The sequence below is a fragment of the Lathamus discolor genome, chromosome Z (assembly GCF_037157495.1).
Source record: "Lathamus discolor isolate bLatDis1 chromosome Z, bLatDis1.hap1, whole genome shotgun sequence".
Classification (NCBI taxonomy): Eukaryota; Metazoa; Chordata; class Aves; order Psittaciformes; family Psittacidae; genus Lathamus; species Lathamus discolor.
Window position 1 is genome coordinate 35,213,640 of NC_088909.1, and position 17,147 is coordinate 35,230,786.

Below are 17,147 nucleotides of genomic sequence, written 5' to 3' on the forward strand. Positions count from 1 at the left end.
GGAGAAGGGTGTAAAATTCAGAAGGCTAAATGTGGGGTTCTTAAAGAACCAAGGCCACATGGTGAGCGATCCCGATACCCTAAACCTTGTCACTATAAAATAAGAAGACCTATGATCTTTTGTATTTTTGGCAGGCATAAGCAAGGCCAATTGTCTCGTTATGTCTCTGTAATCTTCTGCTGAGGAGGTACAGAAGTTGATCTCTGACAAGGTTATAGTTTTCCACTGTATCTTTAGAACCAGATGTTTAACCACAATTGTAACATGTTGTAAACATTAGCTTAGCTTTGTAAACCTCTAGATTAGCCAATCGAAGCCCAGTATCTAAGGCTATGACATAAGAAACCGAAGAGTGTGTAGGTATAAAAGGAGCACTGTATTCAAATAAAATTTGACAATCGCTTGATCACATTGATCGTCTCCGTGTTGTCCGTGACTCCTGCGTCAACAAGTGACACCCGAACAGGGACCCTGAGATCGGTAACTCGCAGAGCCGAGTTTGCAAGTCTGACGGGAAAAGAGGGGGCAGGAGCCGGCCAACATCGGCGCTGCCCCGGCGCTGGAGGAAGTCAGAGCGCTCTGCAAACTTCGGGAATCTCACCCTGATCAGGCGAGCGGCCGGGGAGGAGATGGGGCACTCGCTATCCAAGGAGGAACAGGCGGTGGTGAAGCTCCTCCAACATGTTCTCTCTAAGAGAGGACTAGAATATGATAGCGCCGCCTTCCAAAGGCTGTTGAAATGGTCCCGCGATCGTGGTTTTCTGCCCACTGCGCAGGCAGCGTTTAAGGTTTCCGAATGGGAACGTATATGGCAGGCGCTGTGGGACGAGATCAGTAAAGGGTCCAAAGAGGCCCCCAAACATTCTACTCTGTGGTGGTTGGTAAGAGAGACCTTGATCGAGATGAAGTCAGAACGGACAGCGGTGGCTTCGGTTTTGGTGGCCACCGCTCCAAGTGGGCAGCCGTCCGGGACCGGGGTCGATAACGCATCAGTGATGGTTTTTTCGCTTCCGGTTGTCCTAAAATTGGCGCCGACAAGGATCTCTGGAGGTCAGAAAGGGAAGGAGAAACCGGCTAAGAAGGACCGTGCCTCCCTTCCTCTGCCATTACCACCGCCAATGAAGGCGACGGGCGACCAGTCATCTGACATTGATGATCCTGAAGGGGAACTGGACCCAGGACCAATCGATCCGGAACAGGAACCAGGTCTTCACCCTCCGCTACCTGACTCTGACTCTGATTCTGAATCAAACCATTCCGGTTGTGCTGAACGTCGACAGTTAGATATGAAGAAGAAATACAAGTAGATGGTGGACAAATTTAGGACACTGGGGGAGGGGGAGTGTTAAAGTAGCGGGCTCTTCTGCCCCTCCGCCGCTTTCTTACAATTCTTTTTGGAAAGGGAGGTCGGGTGGTGTTGATTTGGTCAAAGGGGAGGCCGGGGGGAAAGATCCAGCATATCGATGGCACAGTTTTATCAGGGATGCTGTAGTGGATAGGGAACTTATGACCATGGAACTATCTGCGTTCCCCGTGCTTACTACCCTTCAGGGGACGCACGAGTGGGAGGCACTGGATATAAAAATAGTGAAAGAAGCTAGGCAAGCCGTAACTACATATGGGGTGAAATCATCATATACCCAGGCAATTATTGACCATATATTCTCGGCGTATACACTTGCCCTATATGACACAAAACTGATAGCGCAGACGCTACTTACCCCGCACCTACAGCTGTTCTTTTTTAATAGATGGGAATCTGCTTGTCAGCGAGTGGCTTATCAACCACGACAGCAGGGTGATCCCTTGTTTGGGGTAACAACAGATGCTTTGCTGGGAAGAGGGCCATTTGATGATCCCCAAAGGCAAGCCCAGTTGCCGATGGCCGTCTTAACTGCTTCACAAGAGCAGGCGGTCAAGGCATGGTTTGCCTTGCCAGATGGTAAGGCAACCCCGGGATGTTAATCGATAAAGCAAGGGCCAACAGAATCGTACCAGCAATTTATAGATAGGCTGTAAGATGCCCTAAACAGACATCCTGATTTAAATAATGACATGAAATGGAAGTTAATGGCCATAATGGCCTTTGACAGGGCAAATGACCAGACTAAACAGATATTAAGTATGTTGCCCAGAGGAACTCCAGTGGCCCAGCTATTGGAAACGGTCGAACGTATGGGCCATAAGCAAAAACTGGCCTATATGGCCGAGGCCATTGGTGCAGCTGTCTGACCACTTGTTCGAGGGAAAGAAAAGAAGGGAAAAGGGAAAAGATGTTATAATTGTGGAAAGATGGGACACATTCGGCCGCAACGTCGTTCCGTACCGTCTTTTGGGGGGAATCGTTTTTCCAACGGTCAAGGCAGTGGTCAAGGGAATCGAAAATGGTGTGATCGGTGTAACAAACCTACGCATAATACCTCTGAATGTAAGGTCCCGGGAAACGGGAAGTCGAGCTCTTACCCTCGCGCTCAGACAAAAGTGCAGGTTGCTTGGACAGCCTCATCTCAGCCACAGCCGGCAGTGCCGGAGTGGACGTGGCAACAGCAATAGATATCACATTGCTTGATATGCAAGTGCGACTGGTTGACTCCGCGTTGTGGGGTCCATTGGGTCGAGGGTTAAGCGTGCTGTTAATAGGTCGCTCCTCTGTGTCACGCCGTGGGATTTTTGTTGTACCAGGTTTAATCGATGCAGATTTCTGCGGAAACATCAAAATTATGGTGTACACCCTGTACCCACCGGTATCAATTCCAAAGGGAGAAAAGATTGTGCAACTAATACCATTTGAGGCAAAGGTACCGTGTCAGGGAGAACGAGAACAGGGCTCAGGTGGTTTTGGTTCCACGAGTCAACCAGAAGTTTTGTTAGCCAAGGAGATTTTGAAAGGGAAGCCTATGGAAATTGTTTGCTTGAGTCACTGCAACGGACAGTCGATCAAGCTGACTGCTATATTAGATACTGGGGCTTGATGTAACGGTTATCCTGACACACAATTGGCCCCCCGATTGGCCTTTAACTCAAGCACCCACCTCTATTATGGCGGTTGGTGGTTGTCAGCAGACATCAATTAGTCAGGACCTAATTCGCTGTATTCTCTCTGATGGAGGCACAGCAACTATAAAGCCATATGTTTTGAACCTCCCTGTAGCATTGATAGGACGAGATATTTTGAGCCAATTGCACACAAAATTGATCACATCACCTTTTGAGGTGCAGACACTGAAGAGCAGCCCCCTATCCTGAAGTTAACTTGGCTGACAGAGAGGCCAGTCTGGATAGATCAGTGGCCGCTTAGAGATGAACAGCTGCAGAGGGTACAGGAATTGGTGAACGAGCAATTACAGGCAGGACATATAGTCCACTAGTCCTTGGACCACCCCAGTGTTCACTATTCTTAAAAAATTAGGAAGATGGAGACTGTTACATGATTTGAGGGCGGTTAATGCGGTTATGCAGGATATTGATGTGCTGCAACCAGGGTTGCCCTCACCGAGTATGATCCTGGAGAATTGGGAACTGCTGATAATAGACCTAAAAGACTGCTTTTTCACTATAAAACTTCACCCAGAGGACCGTGAAAAGTTTGCTTTTACAGTGCCTAGTGTCAACAAACAAGCCCCGGCAAAGCGATATCATTGGGTAGTTTTGCCGCAATGTAGGAAAAATTCCCCCACGATTTGTCAGACATATGTGGCATGGGCGCTAACTCCCTTGCGTAGACAGTATCGTGATATTTTAATTTATCACTGTATGGGTGACGTTCGCAGCAAAAAGTTTACCAGATGACATTTTAATAATCATCACCATGGCATTACGAACAAGAGGGTTGACTATTGCCCCTGAAAAAATTCAGCGACAAGCTCCCTGGAACTACCTGGGGTGGCAGATAACCAGCAGTTCAATTAAACCTCAAAAAGTCCTTTTAACCAGTAAGATAGAAACTTTAACAGACGTTCAAAAGTTGATGGGGGATATCCAAGGGGTTCGGCCTGTTTGTGGAATCACCAATGATGACTTCGCAACATTAATGCCATTGTTAGGTCAGGCAACAGATGCCAAAACCCTTCGGCGATTATCTGATTTCCAAAAAGAGGCCTTGCAGAGAATCATAGACAAAATCGGTTCGGCAGTGGTTTCTCGAAGAATCCATGATATACCGGTTTTGTTCTTCATCCTCAATTCCAGCTCTCAGAATACCCACCTGTTTGGAATTATTGGCCAACTGCCTGAGGGTCAGTTGCGTATACTAGAATGGGTTTTCCTTCTGTTTCAACCGAAAAAGACTATTGTGACAAGACCAGAGTTACTTGCTCAATTGATCATGAAAGGTCGTAACTGAGTTGTTGATCTTGCGGGTGAGGAACAAGCTTCTATCACAGTGCCAATAACCCAGGATTATTTAAGCTATCTGTTAGGGAATTCACTTGCTCTTCAGGTAGCTCTTGCAGATTATCCAGGGAAAATTAGTACTTCTTTTCCACAATCCCGATTGTTACTTTTGTTAACGTCTCAAACTTTTGAGCAGTATCCAATTAGATCTGAAGTTCCAGTAAAGGGGTTGACTGTTTTTACTGATGCTGGGCGAAAATTGCAACGTGCCGTAGTCACGTGATATGCTGATAATCAATGGCAATGACACCTGATTCATGTTGAAGCAGCTGATTCTTTGCAGACATTGGAGTTAAAAGCAGTGGTATGGGCCTTTTTACATTGGACTGCCCAACCCATTAATATTGTTTCTGACTCCCTTTATGTTGTTGGCATAGTCCAACGCATAGAACGACCTTTCATTCGTACTGTTAGGAATTCCCCTTTGCTGTCTATTTTATTACAGCTGCTTCAGGTAATTAATCAACGACTTGTGCCATATTTTATCACTCATATTCGTAGTCATCAATTTTCTGAAGGCTTAGCACAAGGTAACTCACAAGCTAAACTAGTAATACACTAGCCTTTTAATGAGTAGAGATTCGCCCATCTGCCCTGGGGAGCTAGCTGGGGACATTTGAAGCATGCTGTTAAGCAGATTTAGTCAGGAAGATTAAATGGAGTATTTGGGGCTGGTTGGGTTGCTCAGAAAACAGTTACTGATACTTTCCTCAGGATATGAATAAACTTCAAAAAGAGAATATCAGACTTTTTCCTGATTCAGGCACCCTCTCTTTCAGACCTAGGACTTTAGCCCATTAGAGCAGTGCAGGCTAGGTTCCTGGACGGATTCTTGCCTAGGACAACATGTCTAGTTCACATCCCAGCTTTTATTACAAATTAGTGTTTGAGGAAGTGCAGTGGTTTGATTAAACCAAGAAGTGGCGCTGTTTGAAAGCAGTGGAAGTCAAGTCTGCTGTGCAGCTCCTTTAAAGGCAAATTCATAAACGGATAATCTGATGGAGCAGTGGGATAGAGTGCATGTCCTAATCAGCAAGGCTGTGAGTTACCTTTATGTGTCACTACACAAACTCTGAACCAGAATGCTGTGGGGGTGTCACTTTGGTTCAAGCTTTAGCAAAAGGCTTGTAATGGCAGGCCTGGTTTCTTCCACTTCTCGGCCTTTAGGCTCTCTCCCAGAGCACATATCATTCAGAAGGGTCTTTCCTGCAGTGCCTTTGAAAGGCTTTTCCTCTTTCAGAAACTACAGTGGTGGCATATGAATACCGCAGGTTTTCCTCAGATCTTCTGGAAAGCCTTTTGATCTTTGCAAAAGGCTTAGAACTGTCAGCAATGCTCATGAGGGCCCAACACCTGCAGAACTAAAGATGTGCCTCATGTTTTGCATGGTGATCTGGTGGTGCTGTTCAGTGCTATTACATGTAACATGCAACACAGTACTGCAGTAGCTGTAAGGCATCAGACACTGACTTAGATATTGTCTGAAAGAGAGAGAAGAGATTCTGCTTCAGCACCAGGGTACGTTTATTTCACAGGTCCTCCTTTTGTGGACCACTGAGAAGAGCCTGAGTAGTCCCCAGACTGACACCAGTCACTTCCATGGTCATCTCTGTTCACTTCCTCTTTGACCTCTCCGTGGAGTGTGATGATAAACAGACAATGCGTGCCTGGTAAAAGGAAGGCACAAAAGGAAGGCACCAGTAGGTTGGCCATAGCAGGGCAGTGATCATCCCCCTGCACTGTTGAGGCTGCACCTTGAGTCCTGTGTTGAGTTCTGAGCCCCTCACTACAGGAGAGACATGGAGGTACTGGAGCGGGTCGAGAGAAGGGCAACAGAGCTGGTGAAGGGTCTGAAGCACAAGTCTGATGAGGAACATGGAACACTGGAACATGTTGTCCAAAGATGTGGTGAATGCTCCACCCCTGGAATTGTTCAAGGCCAGGCTGGACAGAGCCTCGGGCAACATGGCCTAGTGTGAGGTGTCCTTGCCCATGGCAGGGGGATGGGACTGGATGAGCTTTAAGGTCGCTTCCAACCCAGACCAGTTTGTGATTCTGTGAATCTGTGACATGAAGAGCAAAAGCTGCGTGCTCACTGTGCTCGAGGCTGCAGTGTTTCAGCTCCTGGAGGAGCTTAACAGAGCCACCTTTGTTTGTCAGGCACAGTGGGAGCACGTGTCAGTGGCTGAGGTGGGAGTCCCAGTGCAATATCCAGCCCAGCCACATCCTGTCCTCTGCAGCTGGGCAGGAATCCTGGTAGAGAGCCACGCTCATACCAGCCTTGGGCTCTGGGGCGTCGAGAGAGCTGCCTCTCCAAAGGAAGGGCGGTCTCCTTGCCAGAAGGGTGCTGGTCCATGCTGCTGACAGCTTTATGGCCACTTACAGGTGGTTTCATTTCCAGCCACAGCAAAACGTGAGGACAACAAGCCTCCTGAGCGAGGTGTAAAATGGAAAAGTTGAATCTGAGATGAGAGTTCTGACCCCTGGAACGGTCTGAGGGTATACCCCAGGGCTGAGGTGCAGAAAGAAGGTGGAAACAAGGGAAAGGCTGTCCCCGATGAGAGAGGGGTTGAGGTGATGGGGGCTCCTGAGGGAAACGCTGCTCCCAGATTTCCAGGAGCCTGCAGGTCTACATTAGCTCCAAATGAGAGGGTTTTCCCCTAACGAAAATGCTGCGCCCAGCCCTGTAGGTGGCTGCAGAGGTTCAGAGCTGCAGTGTGAGGATGGTGCCTCTCCCTGAGGAGAGTGTATGGCGACGTGGAAGTCGGTGGAAAGGGTTGTGTGTGAAATAAAAGCTTTGGGAACCTGTGGAACAGTGGAAGGGGAAGGTTTGAGTGGGAGACGGTGGCGTGGGGTGGGTTTGGGGGTAAGTGGGGAAGGGGCTTGAAACCTGGGCTGGGGGGAAAGATAAAGCGGGGGGAAGAGCTGACCTGAACACACAGCGTCAGGGAAGCTTCAAGCACAGCATGACTGGCCGTGCCTCTTCCCTGTGCGTTTTGCAGGCTGCATTTACCTTGATTATCGATCCAGTTCCATTTTTCCCACATGAAGGGTGAATATTGCTTCCCCAGAGAGCTGTTACCTCCCAATAGCTAGTAAAACACCGAGAAACTATGTTCAGAGGGAGAAGTGGTTGGGTCTTGTGGCTAAACAGGATTCCCTTTAACACCAAATACAAGCTATTTTCATACCTTTTGGGGTTCTTGCCCTTGCCCTCTCCCCCTTCAACTTCCCCAGTTTGTTTCTTTATGATTTTTAAGGAAATTACTTAGGTTCGCTTTAGGGCATTCCTCCATCCCAGTCTGAGTGCTAGCCCATTCCATCATCCTTCACTGTAATAACCGTATTTTGTGGTTTAAGGTGAGCCTATAACCCGGAACCACAGAGCCGCTCCCTCATTCCTCCCCATTCTTCCTCCCACTGCTTCCCCTGAGCTCACCTGTTTTTGTCAAAGTTCATTCCTTGTTGGGATGATGATCGGAGGGAAGTCAGGGTCAGTTGATGGTGACGTGAGGACAGTTCTGCTGCTGCTGCTGGCTTTTCCCGTGACTTTATTCTCCGCTGATGATCATAACAGCACATTTCTTCTTTTCAAAGCCCAGAGTGGTGGGGATGGGCATCCAGCTGATGGGCTATAAAAGTGTTATATACCAGGCAACAGCACATAATTGAGTTCATTGGCTGTTTTCCCCCCAGACTGAATCTCCTTGAGGTACACACGGGAATTCCCCATCTTCCCCCCATCACCCACCAAGTATATCCGGGTCCCTGAGCAAAGGCAATCCCACGAGTGGGTTTGCCTTTACCTGAAGCAGGAATAACCCAGACTGTCTTATCCAGCAAATTCCTTATGTGCACCACAGGAACTTTATTTCCTTCTACAGTATGGAAAAGTTCTGACTGGGCTGGGCCAGCCCTGTTGGCAGATCCTCTGGTGTTGACCAGCCAGGTGGACTTTGGTAAGTGTGTATCCCAATGCTTGGAACTTCCGCACATGCACACACACCCCCCCCCCCCCCCTCCCCCCCCCCATTGCTCTCAGTGTGGTTTTTAACAGCCCATTGTACTGTTCGATTTTCCAGAGGCTGGTGCATGGTAGGCGATGTGATATACCCACTCGATGCCATGCTCTTTGGTCCGAAATGTCTATAAGGTTATTCCAGAAATGAGTCCCATTGTCTGACTGCTAGAGGAGCTTAACAGAGCCACCTTCCTTTGCCAGGCACAGTGGGAGCACGTGTCAGTGGCTGAGGTGGGAGTCCCAGTGCAATATCCAGCCCAGCCACATCCAGTCCTCTGCACCTGAGGGACCTGGAGGGGTTTAGTCTGGAGAAGAGAAGGCTCAGGGTGGACCTTATTGCTCTCTACAACTTCATGAATGTATCCCGGAGGTGGCTGGTCTCTTCTCCCAAGGAACAAACGACAGGTCAAGAGGAAATAGCCTCCAAGCTGCACCAGCAGATGGTTTAGATTGGATGTTAGGGACAAATTCGTCCCCGAAAGGGTGTTCAGGCATTGGAATAGGCTGCCCAGGGCAGTATTGGAGTCAACATCCCTGGAAGTGGTCACAAACTGTGTAGATAGGCCCTAAGGGACATGGTTTAGTGGTGGACTTGTCAGTGCCAGGGGGAACAATTGGACTTGATCTTGAAGGCCTTTCCAACCTAGCGGATTGTATGATTCTGTGATTCTACGATTTTCTAGTGACTCCAAGGCCACTTACAGCAGCACTTTTTTAAAGTCACCAGTTTACTAAATGGCAGAAGGAATTGTCCTTTTATTCTTCCCTCCCTTTGTCTTGTCTTCTATACAACTATGCTTTAGGCAGCCTTGTGGTCTGATAAGCCAGCTGACATACGACTACTTCAGGTTTCAGAGTAAACATGCAGCTTGGTGCCAGCAGCAGTCATTGTGACCATGCCTCAGTCAGAATCTCTAACAGAAGTAACCTGTGAGGTTTTACAAGCAATGGCACTGATAGGTTTCTCTCGTGTCCTTGTGCACCCTGATTTGCATTGCTCTCTGTAGACGTAGACAGGTAAATCAGCCCTGGTGACTCTGATGTATCACTGGCAAGAGCATCTTTTTTGATCTTGGTTTCTAGGCCATTTCATTCATTCAAATCTCACTGTAGTATTGTCATGGACTGAACAACAACAACAAAAAAAGTGTTGGATTTCTTACAGATATGCAGTTGAAATTGATAGCTCCCACTCAAACAGTTTTGGTGTTACTATTCCTTTTGCATTCCCTGACCTGCCAATATTTACTGCTACTGAGAATTTCCTAACTGAGCTGTAGGCGTAAATGTGTAATTCTTTAGACAGCCCATAGCATTTGGGGTTTTTTAGATTAAAACGAAGCATTTGTTTTGACATAAGCATTTCTAAGTCATTTAAGAAATGATCCTTTTCTTTTGGATCAACTTTTTATTAAATAAACCACCTTTTGTTAAGAAAAAAGGCTATATTTATTAGTATTTAATAAAAACTTTTATTAAATAAACCACCTTTTGTTAAGAAGAAAGGTGTTATAAAAGAGAAAGTTTAGTTATTAGCTTAGCTTTTAGTTCAAAATTTTCTATATTTCTATCTTTTCTGCTACAAATTCATCCCTTACAGCTCTCATGAGAATCCTTACACCGCCTCTTGGGAGAGTAGTGTATTTAATTAAATACATGTAAAGTCATAATGCAGTAGATCACACTTTTTGCTCCCACACAACCTGCTTTGAATGACACATTTTCAGAGCACAAGGCATTAAAGACTTCTGATCCTGGCAATGTTGTTACACAGGAATTACCTTTAATTCGTCTTCGTGAGGGCTTGGTGAGTGCAGCAGCTGCCTTCAGTTACCTTTGATTTATACCAAGAACCAGCCCAGCCAGCAAAATTACCCAAAATACATTATCAAAACTATTTCAGTGTCAATCAATTATTTTATTTCTCACTTCCATTACTTAATTTTGCAGACCACAGCCTGTCTTGAAGTCAAACTGCAGTAATGTAATTTTGGTGGATAATAAAAAACCAAACAAACCACTCTTGCTAAATATTCAGAAAATGTCTATTTTGTATAATGCTACAGAATATACTACAATGTCTGTTAAGTCAATGCAGAATAAAATTAATCTAGATTAAATTTATTTTCCTGAAAATTTGTTAGGTACTTACCTTTTCTGAGAGCGCAAGTCCTTTTCTGATGGCTTTATTATGTAGAGAATGTCACTGCACATTTCCCAGCTGTCCTCTTCAGTGTTACTACTTTATACCTTTGCTTAGTCTGCTTCCAGAAGTCAGATCAAAAAATTTAATTACAATTGCCTCAGGAGGGCCAGATTCTACCATGAAATTCATACTAAAATGAGTTTTCTGCGAGTGGTCTGATAAATGTGCTCTTTTTTTAATTAAACTTTTTAGCATTTAGAGACCAAGGAAGTTATTCAGATAATTTTGTGCAGGAAAAGTACAACTATGCATTTGATTTTTTCTTTTTTTTTTTCTCATTTCTGTATGATTTCTTACTGTTATATACCTTGAAAAAAAATGAGTATCAGAATAAATAGTCAAGCTCTAGAGAATGAAAGGAAATGCCTGGGGTATTTTATGAGAAGTTGTGATAGCCTTTGAACTAAAACATACCATTTGTAGACTTGCAGATAAAATGTTTTTCTCTAGCTAGCACTAGTGTTTGTCTTCTGTGATTTTGGATGGGATTTGTAATAGAGTGGATGGGATCCTCAGACTGTCCATTGAGCTTGTCTGCTTTCAGCCTGAAGACAAGGAAAGCTCAGAGAAGGGAAGGATCTAAGGAAATCTTTTCTGCTTTTGACCCTCAGGTTGATTTGAGCAGAAATAGCTGCTAAGTTTGTGAATTTGGGAAGTGCGGTGAAGAGTTTTTATTTGGACGTCTGTTTCCTCAACCGAGAAATGGATAAAAAGATTGGTGAGGATTAATGAGAGACAAGTGTCTGAGCTGTTGACAGCTCTCTGCTGGCGGAAGGGAGAGAGAGTACGATTGTGACATTATACATTTAAAAGTTATGGAGAAGTGATACAGAGAAGTGATACTGGGGGTGTTTAGTCTGGAGAAGAGAAGGCTCAGGGGCACCTTATCACTCTCTACAACTACCTGAAAGGAGGTTATAGTGAAGTGGGTGTCAGTCTTTCTCCCAAGGAACAAATGATATGACAAGAGGAAGCATCCTCAAGCTGCGTGAGGGGAGGTTTAGACTGAATATTAGGAACAACTTCTTTCCCAGAAGGGTGGTCAGGCGTTGGAACAGGCTGCCCAGGGCTGTGGTGAAATCACCATCCCTGGAAATGTTCACAAACTGTGTAGACAAGGCCCTTAGTGATATGGTTTAGTGGTGGCCTTGGCAGTGCTGGGGTAAAGGTTGGACCTGATGATCTTGAAGGTCTTTCCCAACCTAGTCGATTCTATGATTCTGTGATATCGTATGATATGATTGGTTCATCACTAGGAACATAAGGCAGCACAAAGGACACCTGAAAATGGAAATAGAAGGAGAGACTGCTGAAGACCTCAGTTGCTCACAGCATCCACTTCTGCTTTAAGCTTGTCTCTGGCAGAAGCTGAAGCAATCCAAGTGGAAGACTTTGAAACCTTTATTAGAAATGGTGTGCATAGCAAGGGGGAGGACTAATGTGTGGTCAGACTGTAGCCAGAAATTACTCGTATGTCATGCAACCTGTCTTTGAAGATAAATGGAACTCAGCAACTTTTTTTTTCTTCATTAGAGGAAAGAGCAAGTAAGAGGAAAATGGCATTACTTGATTGAAGTAATTACAAGCCTTAAAAAACCACCATAGCTTGCTTAGGATGTTGATAAACCCACTGGAACAGCTCTGTTCTGATTTGTTTAGTACAGTGTTCCAGATTCTTGGCAGGATTACAATGATATTGTTTTTAATTATGTCCACCTTTTGACATTATTGATTTTGGCAGATGCTAGTATTCCAGCATGCTAGGCTTTGTAATTATGATCTATAATTAGATAGGTTTGCACACGGCCTAGGCAATGTGCTGCAAAGAATGACGTCAGTGTTACTGGAGTTATTTAACCCTGTAAACTCCCCCTTCCTCCAGCTACCAGCTCTATTTCTTTCATGTTCTGTACCCCCTTCTCTAATCTAGCTGATGCCAAGAGACATGTGAAAGAATGAATCAAACAATATTGTTTCCTTGAACTTTATCCCGAACTTTTGCAGGTGGCAGATCTAAGTTAGCTTCCCAGGACTGATTTTTATTGGTAAATTTCTCCAGGTTTCCTTTTGAACTTACGCAAACCTACACCATCCTGTAGCAGGGACTGGCACAGATGAACTACACATTTCAAAAGTCAGTTCCTTTCATTTGTTTGGACTTATGATAGATAGATCCATCTCATGTCCCCAGCTTTTAACCTGAGATGTTTTTGATGTATCATCACCCAAGATCTCATTCCTGTGTGGTTATGATTAGCCCAGACAGCACAATTTTTTACATGAAATTGATGGTGTTTTTTACATGGAATTTAATCTGTTGTTTTATTGCCTAGTCACTCAATATTACCAGACACTTATGCAAAGTCAGCTCTTAGCTGGATAACTCAGATTAGGCTACTAAGTCTCTGGCCTCACTACTTCTCTCCTGACCTTTTACAGCTTATTCGAGACTGTTGAACCGCAAAGGTCATTAATGCACATCTCTCTGGGGATTTTCCTCTAGTCCAAAAAATTACTACTTTCACTTATTCTTTATCTCCTCTCTTTTAACCATTTCTTTCAGTTTGTATGAGAGCTTTAACCTGTTATCCCATGATGTATTCATGTCTCGAGGGCTGTGTTGAACGCTAAAAACTGCTTCAAGCTGGTGTGTTTGCCAAGACACCCCAAGAACACCAAGAACTTAAGGCACAGATTTCCTTCAGAAACACCACCTTAACCCATCCTGTGGTTTATCCACGTGCGTGCAAGCTCTGTTCAGTAGATGACTTTCTGCTAATTTGCCTGATATGGACAGAACACTTGCACGTCTGTTGCTCCCCAGATCTCATGGCTCTGGCTGTTGGCCACCTGGTAGTCTCTACAGAGATTCCCAGCAGCAGAGTCTGGACATCTTAATCAGGTCAGATAAATATAGACTCATCTGATGGAAAGAAAAGACAGAGAAACAGCCACATAGGTTATTCATTGTCCTTTAGAGCTCTGAGCAAAAAGGATCAGAGGAGCTTTCAGGTTTCAGCTGTGAATGGCAAAAGAGTGAAGACAAAGGCTGCATGAAGGAACTTACGGATGAGAGGAAGGAGATGAGTGAAAAGTTGTTTAGGGATAATGGGAGAACTAGTGAAAGAATGCTGCTTTTTGGGAATGGTACACAAGTGTCCATACTCTGACATTTGGCTGAACTGATGCAGAAAGTGGAGAAATTAGGATTTCTACCTCCTTTTTAATGATTTGTAAATAATAGAGACAGCAGCATAAAAGCAAACACTCAGGTGATGTTTATTAAGTCTCAAATCAAAGTCAATTGCTTTGGCAGAGGAGAACTGATGATAGACTCGTAGTGGTAAGGGTATTTATCCCCAGTTGTGGTGGTGTTCATATTTGTGGCGCTATCTGGAAGAAAGAAAAAATGATCCACGGCAGTGCAAGTTTGTGTTTGTATAGCTAATTCTCTCCCTATGAATAGGCACACGCTTGGGAGATACGGATTTGCTATTAACTGCAGAGCTGCATCTAGAGTTGTTTTTGTGTTCACCTTTTCCCATGACTTTTATCCTCTCTGCCCTAAAACTGCCTTAGTTGTCCTTGCCCTCCTGGACTGCTTCCAGCAGTTGCTGTTCAGCGTACAGCATATCTTGTGCAAAATCTTCCTGTTCCATTCCTGACCCAAGAACTTGTCGTTAAACCTTTCTCATTGAACAGCACTTGACCAAAAGATCAGTGTAATCATCAGCAGCAATAGCAGAAAGTTATCATTTTAGGTGTGACTAATAGAATGAAGGCTTTATTATACTAGAGGCTATATAGAGAGGAAAAAGTAATGATTGCTACCTTGAAAAGATTATGACCTAGAGGTGCATTTAGTCTTCAACATGTTGTGATCATTTCTGTGTTGATTTAATAGAAAAATGGTAACCTTGTTTCCAGATCATAACGGCTTCTAGCGTTCTAAAATGTAATGATGTGAATTCCGCCTTCTCCAAAGCTGTTATCATCAATTCCATAATTTTCTGCGTAGTTTTCAGCATCATTGGTCTCATAGTAACAAAAGCATTTTTCTTTAGGTGAATGAAAAAGAGCTGTAAAAGCACCATAAATTTTCCTTCTGTTCACTAAATGAGCAGTCTACATGAGATTTCCCTCACACCAACCCCCCCCCCACCCCCCCTCCCCAGTCATACTTAGTCTCAACACATGATTTTTTAGGTGCCAGATTATTCTTTCTTTGTAGAGTAGAATGGGCTTTCTCTAAAGATTTTAGATGGCTATGGTGCTGCTATGATCGCAGCCTTTTCCTGACAACAGCTGCTCTTTTTCAATTCCCAAGCCTCTGAGAATTAATAAGCTGAACCAGAGTTCTTCATAGGCACCTCTGTGATGGTAATCAGGTTCATTGCTTCCATTACTCCCTCATGACAAGGCCTATGAGCTGTCCTTCCAAGTGAAAGTACTTGAGTCATCACAATTCATGTGTGGTGTGTGCTTTTGTCCATCCCTGGACAATGTTGCTTCTTTCAAACCGTAGTGAATGAGTGCTTCAGACGCAACTGAGTTTCTTAATCATGTGGCAATGAGTGTCTTTGGTGCAATTTCTGGGTTTGAAGAGAACTTGGAAGTCCAAAGCAGGTTGTGATTTAGAGCAGTTATTTGCATATTCAAATGTTGATGCAATCCAAAATCTAGCTTTCCAATGCCAACATCTGTTGTCCTGAGAAATCTGTAAGCGCTTGTTGGACTGTAAACTAAAAGGGACCAGGCGTCTTGTAAAAAATGTTTCGTTACATGTATTTTTTTAATATAAGACTAAGGAAGCAAAAACGAGACACTTCTTGTGTCCTGGAATCCCATTATCCTGGAGTCAAGCTAAAATCCAATTGCTAGTCAAAACCTGCTCTCTTTCCCCTGCCTTGTAATGTACACAGCTTAACTTGACAACAGAAGCATCAGTTATACGCAGAGTGCAAAGCAGATTTCTTTATTTGGTGTTCTTTTTGTGGAATATTTCCCTCTTTCTGTATATTGCTAAGGGGTATTTTGAGATTACGGCTATTTTCTAAACAAATTTTCTAACATGCTGTGTCAGTCTCACTGATCTGTGCAACATTGGTGATTTTAGGTAAGTAAATTCTGAGCTGGCCTGGCTGCTGTGGGGCTTTTGCACATTGCAGCAACCTACAGTGATCTTGGGACAGATGGAAATAGTGTGTGATGTGGTCAGGGAGGAAGGCTTCTGAAGGGCAGGGCTACAGCAGCCTGTGGGGAAGCAGAGGGGATTAAAATGATGCCAGAGGCAAAGTGAGACGGATCATCTTGTGGGGGCTTGAGGAAGGGCTGAGGTTACTCTGGGTCTTCCTCAAGAACTGGTGTTTTGCAACATCTTTTTTTTTTTAATTCTCCTGTGGGAATTTTCCCTGCCTTATGTTTTTTCTCTCACAGCTCGGAACGAAAGGTTAAGTCTAAAAATAAAGCGTAGATTGAAAATAGAAAAAAAAAAAAGAAGAAGGGAAAAAAAAAAAAGAAACCACCAGTCTCTGCACATACACATATTTCAAAAGAAGTGAATTTGGTACCAAATTTGAGTTACAAATATTTTTAAAACAGAGAAAATTACAAAACTCCTGTTTTCTGAAAAAGTCTATGGGGACCATTGGTAGAAATGGAGATGGAGCTTTTACTGCAGGCTGCCATGACTATTCCTTTTCTGGAACCGACTGCTCATTTCAGCCGTTGGTTTTGGCTGACTTATCCCATGGAACTAGCTCTTTAGTACTTAGGTTTTGCTTGGTTGATTCAATAGCCCAATAATTTGCCATTGGTCTTCCTTGCGATTTGCACCAATTTTTTCAGCAGCACCTGAGGACTTTCTGTCTGACCCTCATCACTGACAATGGTTTGGGTTTTATTTTTTCACCTGTTTTATTTTCATTCATCTGCTTTTCTTATACAAGTTCCTATTCCCTGGAGAGTTTCCAGCCTCATCAGGACTCTCCTCATTTTCCATTGCATCAGCCCAGGGGTGATTCCCAAAGGAGAATTTCAAAGATGTTGAGACTGCCATGACAGAGTCGGGGCAAGTTGCACAGGTGAGGTGCATGCCCCTTTGTGCTGAATTTTCCTGCTGACTGCCTCTTTCTGGGTAGAGGCAAGCTTCCTCCTTACGCACTTTTCGCCCCACAGTGAAGCATCATCTTCAGGAAGCTTTGTGAAAGTTTCCACTACCGTTAATAGAGGATGAGGATAATAGGTTCACTCAAGCAAGCAGATGGCTTTGAGATATGAAGCTGTGAAAGAAGTGTTACATTCAGTTATGTGGTCCCTGTTTCAACATGTAGACTTTTGACTCAGCTTGCACTAGTGAAGCAATTTCTACCTTTACCAGTAAACTGTCTCTCCTGGCTTAGCTCCTTTACAACTTAAAAAAAGGACAAAGATCTCTGCTAGAAAATAGTCTTTCCTAACCCCAAAGTGTATGTTCTTACCTCATTTTTTAAAACATCTTACTTTTCCTGTTAGATATATGCTGAGAGA